The 26,527-nt window shown below is 43.7% G+C and overlaps 10 non-coding genes across 10 annotated transcripts; 5 read left to right on the forward strand and 5 right to left on the reverse strand.

The window, feature by feature from the left end:
* Positions 1–1,135: 1,135 nt before the first annotated feature.
* TRNAL-UAA (transfer RNA leucine (anticodon UAA)) lies at positions 1,136–1,218 on the forward strand. Its single transcript has one exon. It is a non-coding gene; the product is annotated as a tRNA-Leu (tRNA).
* Positions 1,219–1,512: 294 nt separating this feature from the next.
* TRNAL-UAA (transfer RNA leucine (anticodon UAA)) lies at positions 1,513–1,595 on the reverse strand. The gene has a single exon. It is a non-coding gene; the product is annotated as a tRNA-Leu (tRNA).
* Positions 1,596–6,424: 4,829 nt separating this feature from the next.
* Positions 6,425–6,507, forward strand: TRNAL-UAA (transfer RNA leucine (anticodon UAA)). Its single transcript has one exon. It is a non-coding gene; the product is annotated as a tRNA-Leu (tRNA).
* A 294-nt stretch (positions 6,508–6,801) lies between these two features.
* Positions 6,802–6,884, reverse strand: TRNAL-UAA (transfer RNA leucine (anticodon UAA)). Its single transcript has one exon. It is a non-coding gene; the product is annotated as a tRNA-Leu (tRNA).
* Positions 6,885–11,713: 4,829 nt separating this feature from the next.
* On the forward strand, positions 11,714–11,796 carry TRNAL-UAA (transfer RNA leucine (anticodon UAA)). The gene has a single exon. It is a non-coding gene; the product is annotated as a tRNA-Leu (tRNA).
* Positions 11,797–12,090: 294 nt separating this feature from the next.
* Positions 12,091–12,173, reverse strand: TRNAL-UAA (transfer RNA leucine (anticodon UAA)). The gene has a single exon. It is a non-coding gene; the product is annotated as a tRNA-Leu (tRNA).
* A 4,829-nt stretch (positions 12,174–17,002) lies between these two features.
* Positions 17,003–17,085, forward strand: TRNAL-UAA (transfer RNA leucine (anticodon UAA)). Its single transcript has one exon. It is a non-coding gene; the product is annotated as a tRNA-Leu (tRNA).
* A 294-nt stretch (positions 17,086–17,379) lies between these two features.
* TRNAL-UAA (transfer RNA leucine (anticodon UAA)) lies at positions 17,380–17,462 on the reverse strand. Its single transcript has one exon. It is a non-coding gene; the product is annotated as a tRNA-Leu (tRNA).
* A 4,830-nt stretch (positions 17,463–22,292) lies between these two features.
* On the forward strand, positions 22,293–22,375 carry TRNAL-UAA (transfer RNA leucine (anticodon UAA)). The gene has a single exon. It is a non-coding gene; the product is annotated as a tRNA-Leu (tRNA).
* A 294-nt stretch (positions 22,376–22,669) lies between these two features.
* TRNAL-UAA (transfer RNA leucine (anticodon UAA)) lies at positions 22,670–22,752 on the reverse strand. The gene has a single exon. It is a non-coding gene; the product is annotated as a tRNA-Leu (tRNA).
* Between the last annotated feature and the right edge of the window lie 3,775 nt (positions 22,753–26,527).

The following is a 26,527-nucleotide window of genomic DNA, read 5'->3' on the forward strand; positions in this document are numbered from 1 at the left end:
AAGGAAAGTCGCTCTGCCGGTGCAGCGCCACGTTCCTTGCACCCCTTAACGCCCCTGTACTGCCACCATGTGTGAGCTATATATATAATAATACGGCGCACCATGGCACAGGGTAGGGGCATTAGCGTTATATTTTTTACGCTATTGATGTACTCTGCAAGATTAGCGCCATCATTTTGGGACTAATCCTGCAGAGTACATAGGGGCCCATTATAAATAATGGAATTCCCCCTTTTAACGCCTCCTCTGAGTAGGCGTTAAAAGTGTAAAACAAATGGCGCAAGGAAATCTCTTAGATTGCCTTGCGCCATTTTTTCGGGCTCCCTAATGGGCGAACGCCCACCTTGTATAAATTATGCCTGACCCTTCCCCACCACACCGCTTCCTCTACTGCCAACTCTATGCCTCCCAGCCATTCCCGTGCAGTGCGGCAAACGAAGCGACCCACGCGGAGTCAAGAGTTCGCTCTTGGCTACAACACCAGCCCCAGAGACACCCTTCTCAAAAAGCAACCTGTCAGGTGAGGAACGAGCGTGCCCACTCTCTAACAAGGGAACGCCCCCTTTGCACACATCATGCATATATTATGCATGATGTGGCGCAAAGTGTTAACAAGTTGGCGCAAACCTAGCTTGCGCCACCTTGTAAATATTTTGCTATGGTAGTGGCCTATGATCTTCACATTTGCGGCAAAATAAATTCTGCAAATGTAGCGCTAAGGGCCGCAAGGGCCTTGTAAATCTGTCCCAAAGTGTTTTAGATTGTGTGAAGTGTAGTTTTGAGTCTTGAAAAGGGGTTAGTGTGATATTTCTTAAGATTATCGTCAATTTGCAGACATATTTAATAGGACATGTGACAAAAACGGTGTGAAAAAAGCGCACCTTTTTTCGTCCTACACGCTGATAATCTTAAACATGTTTGATAGGTATGGTTGTATTTTTTTTTTAATTAAGTACATGCACGTTTTATAGAGGAGAGGCATGACATTACCTTGTATTCCTGAAATGTGTTTTGCGTAACCTGATAAAATATATAGATATGAAAATATATATATATATAGAAAGCTCAATGTCACACAGTGAGCACTCTTGATATCTATAATAAGTGCCATGTTGTTGCCCTTTCCTGCACAGGTACCAGGATGGCCGAGTGGTTAAGGCGTTGGACTTAAGATCCAATGGACATGTGTCCACGTGGGTTCAAGCCCCACTCCTGGTAGAGAGATTTTGTAATTCCTTATGCTCCAAATGGAAAGCATTAAGTCAGGTATCATAAACAAATAAGTCACCTATAATAAACGAAAAAGCATACTGTAATACAACCTGCAACAAAATGTTACTAAGTTTCAAAGAGAAATGTACAATACAAGGCGTTTACTTTTTTGGGGGTAGAAAAATACACGTTAATCGATATGAAGATTTTATATGTAGCTCTTATTTTAATAATAATCAGGAGCAACTGAAAAGTGCGTGAAATTGAAATGAACAGTTTCACGGGAGAGAAAAGATGATATACCAGGAGTGGGGCTCGAACCCACGCAGACACATGTCCATTGGATCTTAAGTCAAACACCTTAACCACTCGGCCACCCTGGTCTACATACTGCAGGTGTGCCTGCAATCATGATATAGTTGTTTTTCAGGAGAAGAATCATCTATACTATCAGCCCTCCCAACAGGAAAAGCAGAATTCAAAACCCCCAAAATATCCCTCAGCTTTTGCATGGAAATAGGATGCCATTGATCCAACCTGGATCCATCCTCCATCACCCAGCCAGCAACAATTCTCCTACACATTTCTCCTTCCATGGTATCATAATCCCAAAAGTACTTACCGAAAAATGTAATACCTGCCATCTTCCCTGTTATAGCCACCACCGCCAATCCTAGGTCAATATGTGTCATAATGAAGCAGACTCCATCCTCCCTCCTATACCGTGACATGTAAGGTCCCTCATATCTCCTCAATGCACCAGACTCAATAAATTCTGCCTAGGCCTTGCCATATGACCTCAAAGTAGATGGAGCAATGGACTGACAAATCAATTGTAACATCCTTAGATTCCCAGCTCCCAAAGGTCCACCGTCAAAGCCGTTTTAAGCAAATCTGCTCCCGGCACCAGTACACCGAATCTCTGCCACTGTGAACGAGATAGCCCATCAGTGATATCATTATTCACACCTGGAACATACTGACCCTTAAACAAAATATTGAATTTCAGACAATGAAGCAAAAATAAACGCAACAACTTCAAAACTTTTTCATCTCGAGCCTTCTGTGAATTGACTAAATTAACAACTGTTTGGCTATCCACATTAAAAATCACTCGCCTGTTTGCTAAAAGGTTACCACACAACACTAAAGCAACCATCAAATGGAAAAAAACTCCAGAAACGAAATGCTATGGTGTGCCTCTCTCCAAGAATCCGGCCATGACTCAGCAGTCCAATCACCATCTCAGAAAACCAAACCATGGGCTCCCGAATCATCAGAAAAAATATGAACTTGCCATAACCATTCATCCTCAACCGTCAACATGTTAACACCATTATTACTTTGCTGGAAAGAAACCAACATTCTGAAGTCAGCATTGATGACCTCTTTAAGCCGAATTCTGGGATGAGGTAAAACAGCACCTTTGACTGAAAAACCAAGGCACCTACAAAGAGCTCTACCAACTCTCACCACACGGCACGCAAACTTCAAAGAACCCAATAAGGCTTGCACCTGCTGTAACTCCAGCTTATCCGTGGAAACAGCCTCCTCCAACAGAGAAATCAACTTTTGAACTAATCCACCGGAAACCGTACCTCTGATTTCTCTGAGTTCAATATAGCAGGGCCTTCAGTCTTATCCGGAGCCAAAGGTACTTCCATCTCCTCCATACACTTCTGAAATTCAATTAACCCTTTTTTACATTCATTGGACCACTGCAAGCCCATTAGAAAAGAGTCACCTAGGTAGTTCGTGACATGCCCGAGCCCAGTCTTCTGTTGGAAAAACCACTGCAAAAAACAACTACAAGTTTCAAACAGGGAACAAGAAACAGAACAGCCCATTGGCAACATTATATCCACAAATATAGAATCCTCAGATTAAAGACCCAACAATGAAAAATCCTCAGGATGTACCTGCAATAGTCAAAAGACAGATTGAATGTCTAACTTTGCCATTTGTGCCTTCCTTCCACAAGCCCTTACCAACTTAATTGCCTCTTCCACTGATGTGCAATGCACTATGGAGTCTTCATGTGCAATTAAATCATTAACTGACTCCCCTGCAGCCCACGATAGATGATGAATCAATCTAAACTCACCTTGTTGTGTTTTAGGCACAACACCCAGTGGTGAAATTGTTAAGTTATGAATCGGCCAGGTATCCCATGGACCCACCATTCTGCCAGCCTCCAATTCCGTCCTCAATTTCTTTCTCACCACTTCCGGATTCTCAACTGCAGATTTCAAATTTTTTCTCTGTCTTCTATGACCTTGATAACATAGCTTGAAACCCTCAAGAAAACTCTAGTACAGTAACTTGGCCTCCTCACGCCTCGGATAAAACTGCAACCAATAAAACAAAATATCAAATTTATTAGGAGAAGGGCCCTTTTCCCACCATCTGCTGTATCCGACCCCTTCCCCTATCACCACCTCTACCTGCATTAGCCTTCCATCCCCATTGCATCCCTCCAAAACATTGCACCAATGGATGTTTGCCCCTGCAATTGGAGCAATTGTGCATGAACTTGCACTGGAGTCGTGTGCATGACCCTCTGTTGAAGGACCAACAAGATCCATTCTGTGGGAACTGAGCTCTCGTGAAACTACCCACCCTAGATTGGTTGGGATGCCCCTGACAGGGCTTGTAAGGAACCAGAAGACCACTAGCTGTGTGTAACGCTGAGGCATTCTTGGAAGTACACAACCCTTGCATCCAAAGCTCATTATAAATATCTCACCATTCTTTATCTGGAAATAATGCCATCTGGGCTCTAAGTTCTTCATTATATCTAAAACATCCAAAACCACCATAGTCTATTTGAGCCCACCTAAAAACGTCCATGTATTTTAATAGAGAAATACAACGCTCCGGATGCCTCTCACAATAAACGCTAGCAATGATTAAGAATACTGACATCCAATTCTCAAGGGTAGTGGGAACTTTCGGCCTCCTAGCTAATTCCCATTCCTCCTCCTTTGACCCTTCCTTAGCCCACACTTCTCTATGTAATAATTTAAAACATCAACAAACTCACCTTTACAAATGTTTTCCTTCATGGCTTGGGTGAGATGCGCCCCCAAAGGCAAGAACAACCCCATATATGGCAACTTTTTACTTTTTACACTACCCTCACCTGAGTTTCCTTTTTCCTTACCTGGCTCTGCCTTAGAAGCCTCCTCACCACTTGCCTCTGACTTACCATCATTGACTCCGACTTTTTTGTTCACAGCCCTCCCAAATGGACATTGTCTGCATCTTTAACTGCTTCATTATTTGCATCATCTTTCCCACTCAATCTACCCAAACTTCCTTATGCTAACGCAAAAGGGTATTACCCACTGTTACAGACACCAAACACACTACCTTCATGCTTAACTCTTCACACCCCATAGCCACAGCAGCCTGTGTCTCACCTTTTTTGAATGAAACCACTTGCAGGTACCTGATTATTCGTCTTGACTTTCCGATTACGCTGCACCATCAAAGGGGGCAAATCCTGAAACACACCAAAACTCTTTCCTCTGTTAGAACAGCTCACCTAATTTCTTTGCTGCATCTCCTTCCCCGAAGTCTCATCCCCACCCTCACAATTCTCCCCATCCTTAGTCTCCTGGTCGTCATCGTAATCCATCAATTCATCATGCAAAATGAGCCCCGAAGCCAACGAGACAGCACCTTGGCTGATAGCTGGGATCTTGAAGCCGTGATTGTACCATAAATCAAATGATTCACCAGGCCACTCCCTTGTAATCGGGTTGATCGCTCTGGATGCAACCCTCTCTTATGACCGGCATTTTAAAGGTGCCCAGACCTTTACCGGCGTCTCCGCTGTTGTCTTATTTTTCATGACGTCCTTTGGCATGGCTCGTCCTCCTGAGCTGCGAAGCCCAAAGGAGCTGTCACACCCCAAAAATGCTTCAGCCACCCCAGGGTGTGCTTTCTTAAGCTCACCCCTGACAAAGCTATGCCCATCTTCCTGTAATTGCTGGACTCTATTGAAATTGACCTCACTTGTGTCAAAATTATAAACCACCTGTTGCTCCGAGACAAACACAAAGGGGCAGATTTAAGGAAAGTCGCTCTGCCGGTGCAGCGCCACGTTCCTTGCACCCCTTAACGCCCCTGTACTGCCACCATGTGTGAGCTATATATATAATAATACGGCGCACCATGGCACAGGGTAGGGGCATTAGCGTTATATTTTTTACGCTATTGATGTACTCTGCAAGATTAGCGCCATCATTTTGGGACTAATCCTGCAGAGTACATAGGGGCCCATTATAAATAATGGAATTCCCCCTTTTAACGCCTCCTCTGAGTAGGCGTTAAAAGTGTAAAACAAATGGCGCAAGGAAATCTCTTAGATTGCCTTGCGCCATTTTTTCGGGCTCCCTAATGGGCGAACGCCCACCTTGTATAAATTATGCCTGACCCTTCCCCACCACACCGCTTCCTCTACTGCCAACTCTATGCCTCCCAGCCATTCCCGTGCAGTGCGGCAAACGAAGCGACCCACGCGGAGTCAAGAGTTCGCTCTTGGCTACAACACCAGCCCCAGAGACACCCTTCTCAAAAAGCAACCTGTCAGGTGAGGAACGAGCGTGCCCACTCTCTAACAAGGGAACGCCCCCTTTGCACACATCATGCATATATTATGCATGATGTGGCGCAAAGTGTTAACAAGTTGGCGCAAACCTAGCTTGCGCCACCTTGTAAATATTTTGCTATGGTAGTGGCCTATGATCTTCACATTTGCGGCAAAATAAATTCTGCAAATGTAGCGCTAAGGGCCGCAAGGGCCTTGTAAATCTGTCCCAAAGTGTTTTAGATTGTGTGAAGTGTAGTTTTGAGTCTTGAAAAGGGGTTAGTGTGATATTTCTTAAGATTATCGTCAATTTGCAGACATATTTAATAGGACATGTGACAAAAACGGTGTGAAAAAAGCGCACCTTTTTTCGTCCTACACGCTGATAATCTTAAACATGTTTGATAGGTATGGTTGTATTTTTTTTTTAATTAAGTACATGCACGTTTTATAGAGGAGAGGCATGACATTACCTTGTATTCCTGAAATGTGTTTTGCGTAACCTGATAAAATATATAGATATGAAAATATATATATATATAGAAAGCTCAATGTCACACAGTGAGCACTCTTGATATCTATAATAAGTGCCATGTTGTTGCCCTTTCCTGCACAGGTACCAGGATGGCCGAGTGGTTAAGGCGTTGGACTTAAGATCCAATGGACATGTGTCCACGTGGGTTCAAGCCCCACTCCTGGTAGAGAGATTTTGTAATTCCTTATGCTCCAAATGGAAAGCATTAAGTCAGGTATCATAAACAAATAAGTCACCTATAATAAACGAAAAAGCATACTGTAATACAACCTGCAACAAAATGTTACTAAGTTTCAAAGAGAAATGTACAATACAAGGCGTTTACTTTTTTGGGGGTAGAAAAATACACGTTAATCGATATGAAGATTTTATATGTAGCTCTTATTTTAATAATAATCAGGAGCAACTGAAAAGTGCGTGAAATTGAAATGAACAGTTTCACGGGAGAGAAAAGATGATATACCAGGAGTGGGGCTCGAACCCACGCAGACACATGTCCATTGGATCTTAAGTCAAACACCTTAACCACTCGGCCACCCTGGTCTACATACTGCAGGTGTGCCTGCAATCATGATATAGTTGTTTTTCAGGAGAAGAATCATCTATACTATCAGCCCTCCCAACAGGAAAAGCAGAATTCAAAACCCCCAAAATATCCCTCAGCTTTTGCATGGAAATAGGATGCCATTGATCCAACCTGGATCCATCCTCCATCACCCAGCCAGCAACAATTCTCCTACACATTTCTCCTTCCATGGTATCATAATCCCAAAAGTACTTACCGAAAAATGTAATACCTGCCATCTTCCCTGTTATAGCCACCACCGCCAATCCTAGGTCAATATGTGTCATAATGAAGCAGACTCCATCCTCCCTCCTATACCGTGACATGTAAGGTCCCTCATATCTCCTCAATGCACCAGACTCAATAAATTCTGCCTAGGCCTTGCCATATGACCTCAAAGTAGATGGAGCAATGGACTGACAAATCAATTGTAACATCCTTAGATTCCCAGCTCCCAAAGGTCCACCGTCAAAGCCGTTTTAAGCAAATCTGCTCCCGGCACCAGTACACCGAATCTCTGCCACTGTGAACGAGATAGCCCATCAGTGATATCATTATTCACACCTGGAACATACTGACCCTTAAACAAAATATTGAATTTCAGACAATGAAGCAAAAATAAACGCAACAACTTCAAAACTTTTTCATCTCGAGCCTTCTGTGAATTGACTAAATTAACAACTGTTTGGCTATCCACATTAAAAATCACTCGCCTGTTTGCTAAAAGGTTACCACACAACACTAAAGCAACCATCAAATGGAAAAAAACTCCAGAAACGAAATGCTATGGTGTGCCTCTCTCCAAGAATCCGGCCATGACTCAGCAGTCCAATCACCATCTCAGAAAACCAAACCATGGGCTCCCGAATCATCAGAAAAAATATGAACTTGCCATAACCATTCATCCTCAACCGTCAACATGTTAACACCATTATTACTTTGCTGGAAAGAAACCAACATTCTGAAGTCAGCATTGATGACCTCTTTAAGCCGAATTCTGGGATGAGGTAAAACAGCACCTTTGACTGAAAAACCAAGGCACCTACAAAGAGCTCTACCAACTCTCACCACACGGCACGCAAACTTCAAAGAACCCAATAAGGCTTGCACCTGCTGTAACTCCAGCTTATCCGTGGAAACAGCCTCCTCCAACAGAGAAATCAACTTTTGAACTAATCCACCGGAAACCGTACCTCTGATTTCTCTGAGTTCAATATAGCAGGGCCTTCAGTCTTATCCGGAGCCAAAGGTACTTCCATCTCCTCCATACACTTCTGAAATTCAATTAACCCTTTTTTACATTCATTGGACCACTGCAAGCCCATTAGAAAAGAGTCACCTAGGTAGTTCGTGACATGCCCGAGCCCAGTCTTCTGTTGGAAAAACCACTGCAAAAAACAACTACAAGTTTCAAACAGGGAACAAGAAACAGAACAGCCCATTGGCAACATTATATCCACAAATATAGAATCCTCAGATTAAAGACCCAACAATGAAAAATCCTCAGGATGTACCTGCAATAGTCAAAAGACAGATTGAATGTCTAACTTTGCCATTTGTGCCTTCCTTCCACAAGCCCTTACCAACTTAATTGCCTCTTCCACTGATGTGCAATGCACTATGGAGTCTTCATGTGCAATTAAATCATTAACTGACTCCCCTGCAGCCCACGATAGATGATGAATCAATCTAAACTCACCTTGTTGTGTTTTAGGCACAACACCCAGTGGTGAAATTGTTAAGTTATGAATCGGCCAGGTATCCCATGGACCCACCATTCTGCCAGCCTCCAATTCCGTCCTCAATTTCTTTCTCACCACTTCCGGATTCTCAACTGCAGATTTCAAATTTTTTCTCTGTCTTCTATGACCTTGATAACATAGCTTGAAACCCTCAAGAAAACTCTAGTACAGTAACTTGGCCTCCTCACGCCTCGGATAAAACTGCAACCAATAAAACAAAATATCAAATTTATTAGGAGAAGGGCCCTTTTCCCACCATCTGCTGTATCCGACCCCTTCCCCTATCACCACCTCTACCTGCATTAGCCTTCCATCCCCATTGCATCCCTCCAAAACATTGCACCAATGGATGTTTGCCCCTGCAATTGGAGCAATTGTGCATGAACTTGCACTGGAGTCGTGTGCATGACCCTCTGTTGAAGGACCAACAAGATCCATTCTGTGGGAACTGAGCTCTCGTGAAACTACCCACCCTAGATTGGTTGGGATGCCCCTGACAGGGCTTGTAAGGAACCAGAAGACCACTAGCTGTGTGTAACGCTGAGGCATTCTTGGAAGTACACAACCCTTGCATCCAAAGCTCATTATAAATATCTCACCATTCTTTATCTGGAAATAATGCCATCTGGGCTCTAAGTTCTTCATTATATCTAAAACATCCAAAACCACCATAGTCTATTTGAGCCCACCTAAAAACGTCCATGTATTTTAATAGAGAAATACAACGCTCCGGATGCCTCTCACAATAAACGCTAGCAATGATTAAGAATACTGACATCCAATTCTCAAGGGTAGTGGGAACTTTCGGCCTCCTAGCTAATTCCCATTCCTCCTCCTTTGACCCTTCCTTAGCCCACACTTCTCTATGTAATAATTTAAAACATCAACAAACTCACCTTTACAAATGTTTTCCTTCATGGCTTGGGTGAGATGCGCCCCCAAAGGCAAGAACAACCCCATATATGGCAACTTTTTACTTTTTACACTACCCTCACCTGAGTTTCCTTTTTCCTTACCTGGCTCTGCCTTAGAAGCCTCCTCACCACTTGCCTCTGACTTACCATCATTGACTCCGACTTTTTTGTTCACAGCCCTCCCAAATGGACATTGTCTGCATCTTTAACTGCTTCATTATTTGCATCATCTTTCCCACTCAATCTACCCAAACTTCCTTATGCTAACGCAAAAGGGTATTACCCACTGTTACAGACACCAAACACACTACCTTCATGCTTAACTCTTCACACCCCATAGCCACAGCAGCCTGTGTCTCACCTTTTTTGAATGAAACCACTTGCAGGTACCTGATTATTCGTCTTGACTTTCCGATTACGCTGCACCATCAAAGGGGGCAAATCCTGAAACACACCAAAACTCTTTCCTCTGTTAGAACAGCTCACCTAATTTCTTTGCTGCATCTCCTTCCCCGAAGTCTCATCCCCACCCTCACAATTCTCCCCATCCTTAGTCTCCTGGTCGTCATCGTAATCCATCAATTCATCATGCAAAATGAGCCCCGAAGCCAACGAGACAGCACCTTGGCTGATAGCTGGGATCTTGAAGCCGTGATTGTACCATAAATCAAATGATTCACCAGGCCACTCCCTTGTAATCGGGTTGATCGCTCTGGATGCAACCCTCTCTTATGACCGGCATTTTAAAGGTGCCCAGACCTTTACCGGCGTCTCCGCTGTTGTCTTATTTTTCATGACGTCCTTTGGCATGGCTCGTCCTCCTGAGCTGCGAAGCCCAAAGGAGCTGTCACACCCCAAAAATGCTTCAGCCACCCCAGGGTGTGCTTTCTTAAGCTCACCCCTGACAAAGCTATGCCCATCTTCCTGTAATTGCTGGACTCTATTGAAATTGACCTCACTTGTGTCAAAATTATAAACCACCTGTTGCTCCGAGACAAACACAAAGGGGCAGATTTAAGGAAAGTCGCTCTGCCGGTGCAGCGCCACGTTCCTTGCACCCCTTAACGCCCCTGTACTGCCACCATGTGTGAGCTATATATATAATAATACGGCGCACCATGGCACAGGGTAGGGGCATTAGCGTTATATTTTTTACGCTATTGATGTACTCTGCAAGATTAGCGCCATCATTTTGGGACTAATCCTGCAGAGTACATAGGGGCCCATTATAAATAATGGAATTCCCCCTTTTAACGCCTCCTCTGAGTAGGCGTTAAAAGTGTAAAACAAATGGCGCAAGGAAATCTCTTAGATTGCCTTGCGCCATTTTTTCGGGCTCCCTAATGGGCGAACGCCCACCTTGTATAAATTATGCCTGACCCTTCCCCACCACACCGCTTCCTCTACTGCCAACTCTATGCCTCCCAGCCATTCCCGTGCAGTGCGGCAAACGAAGCGACCCACGCGGAGTCAAGAGTTCGCTCTTGGCTACAACACCAGCCCCAGAGACACCCTTCTCAAAAAGCAACCTGTCAGGTGAGGAACGAGCGTGCCCACTCTCTAACAAGGGAACGCCCCCTTTGCACACATCATGCATATATTATGCATGATGTGGCGCAAAGTGTTAACAAGTTGGCGCAAACCTAGCTTGCGCCACCTTGTAAATATTTTGCTATGGTAGTGGCCTATGATCTTCACATTTGCGGCAAAATAAATTCTGCAAATGTAGCGCTAAGGGCCGCAAGGGCCTTGTAAATCTGTCCCAAAGTGTTTTAGATTGTGTGAAGTGTAGTTTTGAGTCTTGAAAAGGGGTTAGTGTGATATTTCTTAAGATTATCGTCAATTTGCAGACATATTTAATAGGACATGTGACAAAAACGGTGTGAAAAAAGCGCACCTTTTTTCGTCCTACACGCTGATAATCTTAAACATGTTTGATAGGTATGGTTGTATTTTTTTTTTTATTAAGTACATGCACGTTTTATAGAGGAGAGGCATGACATTACCTTGTATTCCTGAAATGTGTTTTGCGTAACCTGATAAAATATATAGATATGAAAATATATATATATATAGAAAGCTCAATGTCACACAGTGAGCACTCTTGATATCTATAATAAGTGCCATGTTGTTGCCCTTTCCTGCACAGGTACCAGGATGGCCGAGTGGTTAAGGCGTTGGACTTAAGATCCAATGGACATGTGACCACGTGGGTTCAAGCCCCACTCCTGGTAGAGAGATTTTGTAATTCCTTATGCTCCAAATGGAAAGCATTAAGTCAGGTATCATAAACAAATAAGTCACCTATAATAAACGAAAAAGCATACTGTAATACAACCTGCAACAAAATGTTACTAAGTTTCAAAGAGAAATGTACAATACAAGGCGTTTACTTTTTTGGGGGTAGAAAAATACACGTTAATCGATATGAAGATTTTATATGTAGCTCTTATTTTAATAATAATCAGGAGCAACTGAAAAGTGCGTGAAATTGAAATGAACAGTTTCACGGGAGAGAAAAGATGATATACCAGGAGTGGGGCTCGAACCCACGCAGACACATGTCCATTGGATCTTAAGTCAAACACCTTAACCACTCGGCCACCCTGGTCTACATACTGCAGGTGTGCCTGCAATCATGATATAGTTGTTTTTCAGGAGAAGAATCATCTATACTATCAGCCCTCCCAACAGGAAAAGCAGAATTCAAAACCCCCAAAATATCCCTCAGCTTTTGCATGGAAATAGGATGCCATTGATCCAACCTGGATCCATCCTCCATCGCCCAGCCAGCAACAATTCTCCTACACATTTCTCCTTCCATGGTATCATAATCCCAAAAGTACTTACCGAAAAATGTAATACCTGCCATCTTCCCTGTTATAGCCACCACCGCCAATCCTAGGTCAATATGTGTCATAATGAAGCAGACTCCATCCTCCCTCCTATACCGTGACATGTAAGGTCCCTCATACCTCCTCAATGCACCAGACTCAATAAATTCTGCCTAGGCCTTGCCATATGACCTCAAAGTAGATGGAGCAATGGACTGACGAATCAATTGTAACATCCTTAGATTCCCAGCTCCCAAAGGTCCACCGTCAAAGCCGTTTTAAGCAAATCTGCTCCCGGCACCAGTACACCGAATCTCTGCCACTGTGAACGAGATAGCCCATCAGTGATATCATTATTCACACCTGGAACATACTGACCCTTAAACAAAATATTGAATTTCAGACAATGAAGCAAAAATAAACGCAACAACTTCAAAACTTTTTCATCTCGAGCCTTCTGTGAATTGACTAAATTAACAACTGTTTGGCTATCCACATTAAAAATCACTCGCCTGTTTGCTAAAAGGTTACCACACAACACTAAAGCAACCATCAAATGGAAAAAAACTCCAGAAACGAAATGCTATGGTGTGCCTCTCTCCAAGAATCCGGCCATGACTCAGCAGTCCAATCACCATCTCAGAAAACCAAACCATGGGCTCCCGAATCATCAGAAAAAATTTGAACTTGCCATAACCATTCATCCTCAACCGTCAACATGTTAACACCATTATTACTTTGCTGGAAAGAAACCAACATTCTGAAGTCAGCATTGATGACCTCTTTAAGCCGAATTCTGGGATGAGGTAAAACAGCACCTTTGACTGAAAAACCAAGGCACCTACAAAGAGCTCTACCAACTCTCACCACACGGCACGCAAACTTCAAAGAACCCAATAAGGCTTGCACCTGCTGTAACTCCAGCTTATCCGTGGAAACAGCCTCCTCCAACAGAGAAATCAACTTTTGAACTTATCCACCGGAAACCGTACCTCTGATTTCTCTGAGTTCAATATAGCAGGGCCTTCAGTCTTATCCGGAGCCAAAGGTACTTCCATCTCCTCCATACACTTCTGAAATTCAATTAACCCTTTTTTACATTCATTGGACCACTGCAAGCCCATTAGAAAAGAGTCACCTAGGTAGTTCGTGACATGCCCGAGCCCAGTCTTCTGTTGGAAAAACCACTGCAAAAAACAACTACAAGTTTCAAACAGGGAACAAGAAACAGAACAGCCCATTGGCAACATTATATCCACAAATATAGAATCCTCAGATTAAAGACCCAACAACGAAAAATCCTCAGGATGTACCTGCAATAGTCAAAAGACAGATTGAATGTCTAACTTTGCCATTTGTGCCTTCCTTCCACAAGCCCTTACCAACTTAATTGCCTCTTCCACTGATGTGCAATGCACTATGGAGTCTTCATGTGCAATTAAATCATTAACTGACTCCCCTGCAGCCCACGATAGATGATGAATCAATCTAAACTCACCTTGTTGTGTTTTAGGCACAACACCCAGTGGTGAAATTGTTAAGTTATGAATCGGCCAGGTATCCCATGGACCCACCATTCTGCCAGCCTCCAATTCCGTCCTCAATTTCTTTCTCACCACTTCCGGATTCTCAACTGCAGATTTCAAATTTTTTCTCTGTCTTCTATGACCTTGATAACATAGCTTGAAACCCTCAAGAAAACTCTAGTACAGTAACTTGGCCTCCTCACGCCTCGGATAAAACTGCAACCAATAAAACAAAATATCAAATTTATTAGGAGAAGGGCCCTTTTCCCACCATCTGCTGTATCCGACCCCTTCCCCTATCACCACCTCTACCTGCATTAGCCTTCCATCCCCATTGCATCCCTCCAAAACATTGCACCAATGGATGTTTGCCCCTGCAATTGGAGCAATTGTGCATGAACTTGCACTGGAGTCGTGTGCATGACCCTCTGTTGAAGGACCAACAAGATCCATTCTGTGGGAACTGAGCTCTCGTGAAACTACCCACCCTAGATTGGTTGGGATGCCCCTGACAGGGCTTGTAAGGAACCAGAAGACCACTAGCTGTGTGTAACGCTGAGGCATTCTTGGAAGTACACAACCCTTGCATCCAAAGCTCATTATAAATATCTCACCATTCTTTATCTGGAAATAATGCCATCTGGGCTCTAAGTTCTTCATTATTTCTAAAACATCCAAAACCACAATAGTCTATTTCAGCCCACCTAAAAACGTCCATGTATTTTAATAGAGAAATACAACGCTCCGGATGCCTCTCACAATAAACGCTAGCAATGATTAAGAATACTGACATCCAATTCTCAAGGGTAGTGGGAACTTTCGGCCTCCTAGCTAATTCCCATTCCTCCTCCTTTGACCCTTCCTTAGCCCACACTTCTCTATGTAATAATTAAAAAACATCAACAAACTCACCTTTACAAATGTTTTCCTTCATGGCTTGGGTGAGATGCGCCCCCAAAGGCAAGAACAACCCCATATATGGCAACTTTTTACTTTTTACACTACCCTCACCTGAGTTTCCTTTTTCCTTACCTGGCTCTGCCTTAGAAGCCTCCTCACCACTTGCCTCTGACTTACCATCATTGACTCCGACTTTTTTGTTCACAGCCCCCCCAAATGGACATTGTCTGCATCTTTAACTGCTTCATTATTTGCATCATCTTTCCCACTCAATCTACCAAAACTTCCTTATGCTAACGCAAAAGGGTATTACCCACTGTTACAGACACCAAACACACTACCTTCATGCTTAACTCTTCACACCCCATAGCCACAGCAGCCTGTGTCTCACCTTTTTTGAATGAAACCACTTGCAGGTACCTGATTATTCGTCTTGACTTTCCGATTACGCTGCACCATCAAAGGGGGCAAATCCTGAAACACACCAAAACTCTTTCCTCTGTTAGAACAGCTCACCTAATTTCTTTGCTGCATCTCCTTCCCCGAAGTCTCATCCCCACCCTCACAATTCTCCCCCTCCTTAGTCTCCTGGTCGTCATCGTAATCCATCAATTCATCATGCAAAATGAGCCCCGAAGCCAACGAGACAGCACCTTGGCTGATAGCTGGGATCTTGAAGCCGTGATTGTACCATAAATCAAATGATTCACCAGGCCACTCCCTTGTAATCGGGTTGATCGCTCTGGATGCAACCCTCTCTTATGACCGGCATTTTAAAGGTGCCCAGACCTTTACCGGCGTCTCCGCTGTTGTCTTATTTTTCATGACGTCCTTTGGCATGGCTCGTCCTCCTGAGCTGCGAAGCCCAAAGGAGCTGTCACACCCCAAAAATGCTTCAGCCACCCCAGGGTGTGCTTTCTTAAGCTCACCCCTGACAAAGCTATGCCCATCTTCCTGTAATTGCTGGACTCTATTGAAATTGACCTCACTTGTGTCAAAATTATAAACCACCTGTTGCTCCGAGACAAACACAAAGGGGCAGATTTAAGGAAAGTGGCTCTGTCAGTGCAGCGCCACGTTCCTTGCACCCCTTAACGCCCCTGTACCGCCACCATGTGTGAGCTATATATATAATAATACGGCGCACCATGGCACAGGGTAGGGGCATTAGCGTTATATTTTTTACGCTATTGATGTACTCTGGAAGATTAGCGCCATCATTTTGGGACTAATCCTGCAGAGTACATAGGGGCCCATTATAAATAATGGTATTCCCCCTTTTAACGCCTCCTCTGAGTAGGCGTTAAAAGTGTAAAACAAATGGCGCAAGGAAATCTCTTAGATTGCCTTGCGCCATTTTTTCGGGCTCCCTAATGGGCGAACGCCCACCTTGTATAAATTATGCCTGACCCTTCCCCACCACACCGCTTCCTCTACTGCCAACTCTATGCCTCCCAGCCATTCCCGTGCAGTGCGGCAAACGAAGCGACCCACGCGGAGTCAAGAGTTCGCTCTTGGCTACAACACCAGCCCCAGAGACACCCTTCTCAAAAAGCAACCTGTCAGGTGAGGAACGAGCGTGCCCACTCTCTAACAAGGGAACGCCCCCTTTGCACACATCATGCATATATTATGCATGATGTGGCGCAAAGTGTTAACAAGTTGGCGCAAACCTAGCTTGCGCCACCTTGTAAATATTTTGCTATGGTAGTGGCCTATGATCTTCACATTTGTGGCAAAATAAATTCTGCAAATGTAGCGCTAAGGGCCGCAAGGGCCTTGTAAATCTGTCCCAAAGTGTTTTAGATTGTGTGAAGTGTAGTTTTGAGTCTTGAAAAGGGGTTAGTGTGATATTTCTTAAGATTATCGTCAATTTGCAGACATATTTAATAGGACATGTGACAAAAACGGTGTGAAAAAAGCGCACTTTTTTCGTCCTACACGCTGATAATCTTAAACATGTTTGATAGGTATGGTTGTATTTTTTTTTTTATTAAGTACATGCACGTTTTATAGAGGAGAGGCATGACATTACCTTGTATTCCTGAAACGTGTTTTGCGTAACCTGATAAAATATATAGATATGAAAATATATATATATATAGAAAGCTCAATGTCACACAGTGAGCACTCTTGATATCTATAATAAGTGCCATGTTGTTGCCCTTTCCTGCACAGGTACCAGGATGGCCGAGTGGTTAAGGCGTTAGACTTAAGATCCAATGGACATGTGTCCACGTGGGTTCAAGCCCCACTCCTGGTAGAGAGATTTTGTAATTCCTTATGCACCAAATGGAAAGCATTAAGTCAGGTATCATAAACAAATAAGTCACCTATAATAAACGAAAAAGCATACTGTAATACAACCTGCAACAAAAGGTTACTAAGTTTCAAAGAGAAATGTACAATACAAGGCGTTTACTTTTTTGGGGGTAGAAAAATACACGTTAATCGATATGAAGATTTTATATGTAGCTCTTATTTTAATATTAATCAGGAGCAACTGAAAAGTGCGTGAAATTGAAATGAACAGTGTCACGGGAGAGAAAAAATGATATACCAGGAGTGGGGCTCGAACCCACGCAGACACATGTCCATTGGATCTTAAGTCCAACACCTTAACCACTCGGCCACCCTGGTCTACATAGTGCAGGTGTGCCTGCAATCATGATATAGTTGTTTTTCAGGAGAAGAATCATCTATACTATCAGCCCTCCCAACAGGAAAAGCAGAATTCAAAACCCCCAAAATATCCCTCAGCTTTTGCATGGAAATAGGATGCCATTGATCCAACCTGGATCCATCCTCCATCGCCCAGCCAGCAACAATTCTCCTACACATTTCTCCTTCCATGGTATCATAATCCCAAAAGTACTTACCGAAAAATGTAATACCTGCCATCTTCCCTGTTATAGCCACCACCGCCAATCCTAGGTCAATATGTGTCATAATGAAGCAGACTCCATCCTCCCTCCTATACCGTGACATGTAAGGTCCCTCATACCTCCTCAATGCACCAGACTCAATAAATTCTGCCTAGGCCTTGCCATATGACCTCAAAGTAGATGGAGCAATGGACTGACGAATCAATTGTAACATCCTTAGATTCCCAGCTCCCAAAGGTCCACCGTCAAAGCCGTTTTAAGCAAATCTGCTCCCGGCACCAGTACACCGAATCTCTGCCACTGTGAACGAGATAGCCCATCAGTGATATCATTATTCACACCTGGAACATACTGACCCTTAAACAAAATATTGAATTTCAGACAATGAAGCAAAAATAAACGCAACAACTTCAAAACTTTTTCATCTCGAGCCTTCTGTGAATTGACTAAATTAACAACTGTTTGGCTATCCACGTTAAAAACCACTCGCCTGTTTGCTAAAAGGTTACCACACAACACTAAAGCAACCATCAAATGGAAAAAAACTCCAGAAACGAAATGCTATGGTGTGCCTCTCTCCAAGAATCCGGCCATGACTCAGCAGTCCAATCACCATCTCAGAAAACCAAACCATGGGCTCCCGAATCATCAGAAAAAAATTGAACTTGCCATAACCATTCATCCTCAACCGTCAACATGTTAACACCATTATTACTTTGCTGGAAAGAAACCAACATTCTGAAGTCAGCATTGATGACCTCTTTAAGCCGAATTCTGGGATGAGGTAAAACAGCACCTTTGACTGAAAAACCAAGGCACCTACAAAGAGCTCTACCAACTCTCACCACATGGCACGCAAACTTCAAAGAACCCAATAAGGCTTGCACCTGCTGTAACTCCAGCTTATCCGTGGAAACAGCCTCCTCCAACAGAGAAATCAACTTTTGAACTTATCCACCGGAAATCGTACCTCAGATTTCTCTGAGTTCAATATAGCAGGGCCTTCAGTCTTATCCGGAGCCAAAGGTACTTCCATCTCCTCCATACACTTCTGAAATTCAATTAACCCTTTTTTACATTCATTGGACCACTGCAAGCCCATCAGAAAAGAGTCACCTAGGTAGTTCGTGACATGCCCGAGCCCAGTCTTCTGTTGGAAAAACCACTGCAAAAAACAACTACAAGTTTCAAACAGGGAACAAGAAACAGAACAGCCCATTGGCAACATTATATCCACAAATATAGAATCCTCAGATTAAAGACCCAGCAATGAAAAATCCTCAGGATGTACCGGCAATAGTCAAAAGACAGATTGAATGTCTAACTTTGCCATTTGTGCCTTCCTTCCACAAGCCCTTACCAACTTAATTGCCTCTTCCACTGATGTGCAATGCACTATGGAGTCTTCATGTGCAATTAAATCATTAACTGACTCCCCTGCAGCCCACGATAGATGATGAATCAATCTAAACTCACCTTGTTGTGTTTTAGGCACAACACCCAGTGGTGAAATTGTTAAGTTATGAATCGGCCAGGTATCCCATGGACCCACCATTCTGCCAGTCTCCAATTCCGTCCTCAATTTCTTTCTCACCACTTCCGGATTCTCAACTGCAGATTTCAAATTTTTTCTCTGTCTTCTATGACCTTGATAACATAGCTTGAAACCCTCAAGAAAACTGTAGTACAGTAACTTGGCCTCCTCACGCCTCGGATAAAACTGCAACCAATAAAACAAAATATCAAATTTATTAGGAGAAGGGCCCTTTTCCCACCATCTGCTGTATCCGACCCCTTCCCCTATCACCACCTCTACCTGCATTAGCCTTCCATCCCCATTGCATCCCTCCAAAACATTGCACCAATGGATGTTTGCCCCTGCAATTGGAGCAATTGTGCATGAACTTGCACTGGAGTCGTGTGCATGACCCTCTGTTGAAGGACCAACAAGATCCATTCTGTGGGAACTGAGCTCTCGTGAAACTACCCACCCTAGATTGGTTGGGATGCCCCTGACAGGGCTTGTAAGGAACCAGAAGACCACTAGCTGTGTGTAACGCTGAGGCATTCTTGGAAGTACACAACCCTTGCATCCAAAGCTCATTATAAATATCTCACCATTCTTTATCTGGAAATAATGCCATCTGGGCTAAAAGTTCTTCATTATATCTAAAACATCCAAAACCACCATAGTCTATTTGAGCCCACCTAAAAACGTCCATGTATTTTAATAGAGAAATACAACGCTCCGGATGCCTCTCACAATAAACGCTAGCAATGATTAAGAATACTGACATCCAATTCTCAAGGGTAGTGGGAACTTTCGGCCTCCTAGCTAATTCCCATTCCTACTCCTTTGACCCTTCCTTAGCCCACACTTCTCTATGTAATAATTTAAAAACATCAACAAACTCACCTTTACAAATGTTTTCCTTCATGGCTTGGGTGAGATGCGCCCCCAAAGGCAAGAACAACCCCATATATGGCAACTTTTTACTTTTTACACTACCCTCACCTGAGTTTCCTTTTTCCTTACCTGGCTCTGCCTTAGAAGCCTCCTCACCACTTGCCTCTGACTTACCATCATTGACTCCGACTTTTTTGTTCACAGCCCTCCCAAATGGACATTGTCTGCATCTTTAACTGCTTCATTATTTGCATCATCTTTCCCACTCAATCTACCCAAACTTCCTTATGCTAACGCAAAAGGGTATTACCCACTGTTACAGACCCCAAACACACTACCTTCATGCTTAACTCTTCACACCCCATAGCCACAGCAGCCTGTGTCTCACCTTTTTTTAATGAAACCACTTGCAGGTACCTGATTATTCATCTTGACTTTCCGATTACGCTGCACCATCAAAGGGGGCAAATCCTGAAACACACCAAAACTCTTTCCTCTGTTAGAACAGCTCACCTAATTTCTTTGCTGCATCTCCTTCCCCGAAGTCTCATCCCCACCCTCACAATTCTCCCCATCCTTAGTCTCCTGGTCGTCATCGTAATCCATCAATTCATCATGCAAAATGAGCCCCGAAGCCAACGAGACAGCACCTTGGCTGATAGCTGGGATCTTGAAGCCGTGATTGTACCATAAATCAAATGATTCACCAGGCCACTCCCTTGTAATCGGGTTGATCGCTCTGGATGCAACCCTCTCTTATGACCGGCATTTTAAAGGTGCCCAGACCTTTACCGGCGTCTCCGCTGTTGTCTTATTTTTCATGACGTCCTTTGGCATGGCTCGTCCTCCTGAGCTGCGAAGCCCAAAGGAGCTGTCACACCCCAAAAATGCTTCACCCACCCCAGGGTGTGCTTTCTTAAGCTCACCCCTGACAAAGCTATGCCCATCTTCCTGTAATTGCTGGACTCTATTGAAATTGACCTCACTTGTGTCAAAATTATAAACCACCTGTTGCTCCGAGACAAACACAAAGGGGCAGATTTAAGGAAAGTGGCTCTGCCGGTGCAGCGCCACGTTCCTTGCACCCCTTAACGCCCCTGTACCGCCACCATGTGTGAGCTATATATATAATAATACGGCGCACCATGGCACAGGGTAGGGGCATTAGCGTTATATTTTTTACGCTATTGATGTACTCTGCAAGATTAGCGCCATCATTTTGGGACTAATCCTGCAGAGTACATAGGGGCCCATTATAAATAATGGTATTCCCCCTTTTAACGCCTCCTCTGAGTAGGCGTTAAAAGTGTAAAACAAATGGCGCAAGGAAATCTCTTAGATTGCCTTGCGCCATTTTTTCGGGCTCCCTAATGGGCGAACGCCCACCTTGTATAAATTATGCCTGACCCTTCCCCACCACACCGCTTCCTCTACTGCCAACTCTATGCCTCCCAGCCATTCCCGTGCAGTGCGGCAAACGAAGCGACCCACGCGGAGTCAAGAGTTCGCTCTTGGCTACAACACCAGCCCCAGAGACACCCTTCTCAAAAAGCAACCTGTCAGGTGAGGAACGAGTGTGCCCACTCTCTAACAAGGGAACGCCCCCTTTGCACACATCATGCATATATTATGCATGATGTGGCGCAAAGTGTTAACAAGTTGGCGCAAACCTAGCTTGCGCCACCTTGTAAATATTTTGCTATGGTAGTGGCCTATGATCTTCACATTTGCGGCAAAATAAATTCTGCAAATGTAGCGCTAAGGGCCGCAAGGGCCTTGTAAATCTGTCCCAAAGTGTTTTAGATTGTGTGAAGTGTAGTTTTTAGTCTTGAAAAGGGGTTAGTGTGATATTTCTTAAGATTATCGTCAATTTGCAGACATATTTAATAGGACATGTGACAAAAACGGTGTGAAAAAAGCGCACCTTTTTTCGTCCTACACGCTGATAATCTTAAACATGTTTGATAGGTATGGTTGTATCTTTTTTTTTATTAAGTACATGCACGTTTTATAGAGGAGAGGCATGACATTACCTTGTATTCCTGAAATGTGTTTTGCGTAACCTGATAAAATATATAGATATGAAAAAAAATATATATATAGAAAGCTCAATGTCACACAGTGAGCACTCTTGATATCTATAATAAGTGCCATGTTGTTGCCCTTTCCTGCACAGGTACCAGGATGGCCGAGTGGTTAAGGCGTTGGACTTAAGATCCAATGGACATGTGTCCACGTGGGTTCAAGCCCCACTCCTGGTAGAGAGATTTTGTAATTCATTATGCACCAAATGGAAAGCATTAAGTCAGGTATCATAAACAAATAAGTCACCTATAATAAACGAAAAAGCATACTGTAATACAACCTGCAACAAAAGGTTACTAAGTTTCAAAGAGAAATGTACAATACAAGGCGTTTACTTTTTTGGGGGTAGAAAAATACACGTTAATCGATATGAAGATTTTATATGTAGCTCTTATTTTAATATTAATCAGGAGCAACTGAAAAGTGCGTGAAATTGAAATGAACAGTGTCACGGGAGAGAAAAAATGATATACCAGGAGTGGGGCTCGAACCCACGCAGACACATGTCCATTGGATCTTAAGTCCAACACCTTAACCACTCGGCCACCCTGGTCTACATAGTGCAGTGTGCCTGCAATCATGATATAGTTGTTTTTCAGGAGAAGAATCATCTATACTATCAGCCCTCCCAACAGGAAAAGCAGAATTCAAAACCCCCAAAATATCCCTCAGCTTTTGCATGGAAATAGGATGCCATTGATCCAACCTGGATCCATCCTCCATCGCCCAGCCAGCAACAATTCTCCTACACATTTCTCCTTCCATGGTATCATAATCCCAAAAGTACTTACCGAAAAATGTAATACCTGCCATCTTCCCTGTTATAGCCACCACCGCCAATCCTAGGTCAATATGTGTCATAATGAAGCAGACTCCATCCTCCCTCCTATACCGTGACATGTAAGGTCCCTCATACCTCCTCAATGCACCAGACTCAATAAATTCTGCCTAGGCCTTGCCATATGACCTCAAAGTAGATGGAGCAATGGACTGACAAATCAATTGTAACATCCTTAGATTCCCAGCTCCCAAAGGTCCACCGTCAAAGCCGTTTTAAGCAAATCTGCTCCCGGCACCAGTACACCGAATCTCTGCCACTGTGAACGAGATAGCCCATCAGTGATATCATTATTCACACCTGGAACATACTGACCCTTAAACAAAATATTGAATTTCAGACAATGAAGCAAAAATAAACGCAACAACTTCAAAACTTTTTCATCTCGAGCCTTCTGTGAATTGACTAAATTAACAACTGTTTGGCTATCCACATTAAAAACCACTCGCCTGTTTGCTAAAAGGTTACCACACAACACTAAAGCAACCATCAAATGGAAAAAAACTCCAGAAACGAAATGCTATGGTGTGCCTCTCTCCAAGAATCCGGCCATGACTCAGCAGTCCAATCACCATCTCAGAAAACCAAACCATGGGCTCCCGAATCATCAGAAAAAATTTGAACTTGCCATAACCATTCATCCTCAACCGTCAACATGTTAACACCATTATAACTTTGCTGGAAAGAAACCAACATTCTGAAGTCAGCATTGATGACCTCTTTAAGCCGAATTCTGGGATGAGGTAAAACAGCACCTTTGACTGAAAAACCAAGGCACCTACAAAGAGCTCTACCAACTCTCACCACATGGCACGCAAACTTCAAAGAACCCAATAAGGCTTGCACCTGCTGTAACTCCAGCTTATCCGTGGAAACAGCCTCCTCCAACAGAGAAATCAACTTTTGAACTTATCCACCGGAAACCGTACCTCAGATTTCTCTGAGTTCAATATAGCAGGGCCTTCAGTCTTATCCGGAGCCAAAGGTACTTCCATCTCCTCCATACACTTCTGAAATTCAATTAACCCTTTTTTACATTCATTGGACCACTGCAAGCCCATCAGAAAAGAGTCACCTAGGTAGTTCGTGACATGCCCGAGCCCAGTCTTCTGTTGGAAAAACCACTGCAAAAAACAACTACAAGTTTCAAACAGGGAACAAGAAACAGAACAGCCCATTGGCAACATTATATCCACAAATATAGAATCCTCAGATTAAAGACCCAGCAATGAAAAATCCTCAGGATGTACCTGCAATAGTCAAAAGACAGATTGAATGTCTAACTTTGCCATTTGTGCCTTCCTTCCACAAGCCCTTACCAACTTAATTGCCTCTTCCACTGATGTGCAATGCACTATGGAGTCTTCATGTGCAATTAAATCATTAACTGACTCCCCTGCAGCCCACGATAGATGATGAATCAATCTAAACTCACCTTGTTGTGTTTTAGGCACAACACCCAGTGGTGAAATTGTTAAGTTATGAATCGGCCAGGTATCCCATGGACCCACCATTCTGCCAGTCTCCAATTCCGTCCTCAATTTCTTTCTCACCACTTCCGGATTCTCAACTGCAGATTTCAAATTTTTTCTCTGTCTTCTATGACCTTGATAACATAGCTTGAAACCCTCAAGAAAACTGTAGTACAGTAACTTGGCCTCCTCACGCCTCGGATAAAACTGCAACCAATAAAACAAAATATCAAATTTATTAGGAGAAGGGCCCTTTTCCCACCATCTGCTGTATCCGACCCCTTCCCCTATCACCACCTCTACCTGCATTAGCCTTCCATCCCCATTGCATCCCTCCAAAACATTGCACCAATGGATGTTTGCCCCTGCAATTGGAGCAATTGTGCATGAACTTGCACTGGAGTCGTGTGCATGACCCTCTGTTGAAGGACCAACAAGATCCATTCTGTGGGAACTGAGCTCTCGTGAAACTACCCACCCTAGATTGGTTGGGATGCCCCTGACAGGGCTTGTAAGGAACCAGAAGACCACTAGCTGTGTGTAACGCTGAGGCATTCTTGGAAGTACACAACCCTTGCATCCAAAGCTCATTATAAATATCTCACCATTCTTTATCTGGAAATAATGCCATCTGGGCTAAAAGTTCTTCATTATATCTAAAACATCCAAAACCACCATAGTCTATTTGAGCCCACCTAAAAACGTCCATGTATTTTAATAGAGAAATACAACGCTCCGGATGCCTCTCACAATAAACGCTAGCAATGATTAAGAATACTGACATCCAATTCTCAAGGGTAGTGGGAACTTTCGGCCTCCTAGCTAATTCCCATTCCTACTCCTTTGACCCTTCCTTAGCCCACACTTCTCTATGTAATAATTTAAAAACATCAACAAACTCACCTTTACAAATGTTTTCCTTCATGGCTTGGGTGAGATGCGCCCCCAAAGGCAAGAACAACCCCATATATGGCAACTTTTTACTTTTTACACTACCCTCACCTGAGTTTCCTTTTTCCTTACCTGGCTCTGCCTTAGAAGCCTCCTCACCACTTGCCTCTGACTTACCATCATTGACTCCGACTTTTTTGTTCACAGCCCTCCCAAATGGACATTGTCTGCATCTTTAACTGCTTCATTATTTGCATCATCTTTCCCACTCAATCTACCCAAACTTCCTTATGCTAACGCAAAAGGGTATTACCCACTGTTACAGACCCCAAACACACTACCTTCATGCTTAACTCTTCACACCCCATAGCCACAGCAGCCTGTGTCTCACCTTTTTTTAATGAAACCACTTGCAGGTACCTGATTATTCATCTTGACTTTCCGATTACGCTGCACCATCAAAGGGGGCAAATCCTGAAACACACCAAAACTCTTTCCTCTGTTAGAACAGCTCACCTAATTTCTTTGCTGCATCTCCTTCCCCGAAGTCTCATCCCCACCCTCACAATTCTCCCCATCCTTAGTCTCCTGGTCGTCATCGTAATCCATCAATTCATCATGCAAAATGAGCCCCGAAGCCAACGAGACAGCACCTTGGCTGATAGCTGGGATATTGAAGCCGTGATTGTACCATAAATCAAATGATTCACCAGGCCACTCCCTTGTAATCGGGTTGATCGCTCTGGATGCAACCCTCTCTTATGACCGGCATTTTAAAGGTGCCCAGACCTTTACCGGCGTCTCCGCTGTTGTCTTATTTTTCATGACGTCCTTTGGCATGGCTCGTCCTCCTGAGCTGCGAAGCCCAAAGGAGCTGTCACACCCCAAAAATGCTTCACCCACCCCAGGGTGTGCTTTCTTAAGCTCACCCCTGACAAAGCTATGCCCATCTTCCTGTAATTGCTGGACTCTATTGAAATTGACCTCACTTGTGTCAAAATTATAAACCACCTGTTGCTCCGAGACAAACACAAAGGGGCAGATTTAAGGAAAGTGGCTCTGCCGGTGCAGCGCCACGTTCCTTGCACCCCTTAACGCCCCTGTACCGCCACCATGTGTGAGCTATA

Source organism: Pleurodeles waltl, chromosome 5 (genome assembly GCF_031143425.1).
Source record: "Pleurodeles waltl isolate 20211129_DDA chromosome 5, aPleWal1.hap1.20221129, whole genome shotgun sequence".
Classification (NCBI taxonomy): domain Eukaryota; kingdom Metazoa; phylum Chordata; class Amphibia; order Caudata; family Salamandridae; genus Pleurodeles; species Pleurodeles waltl.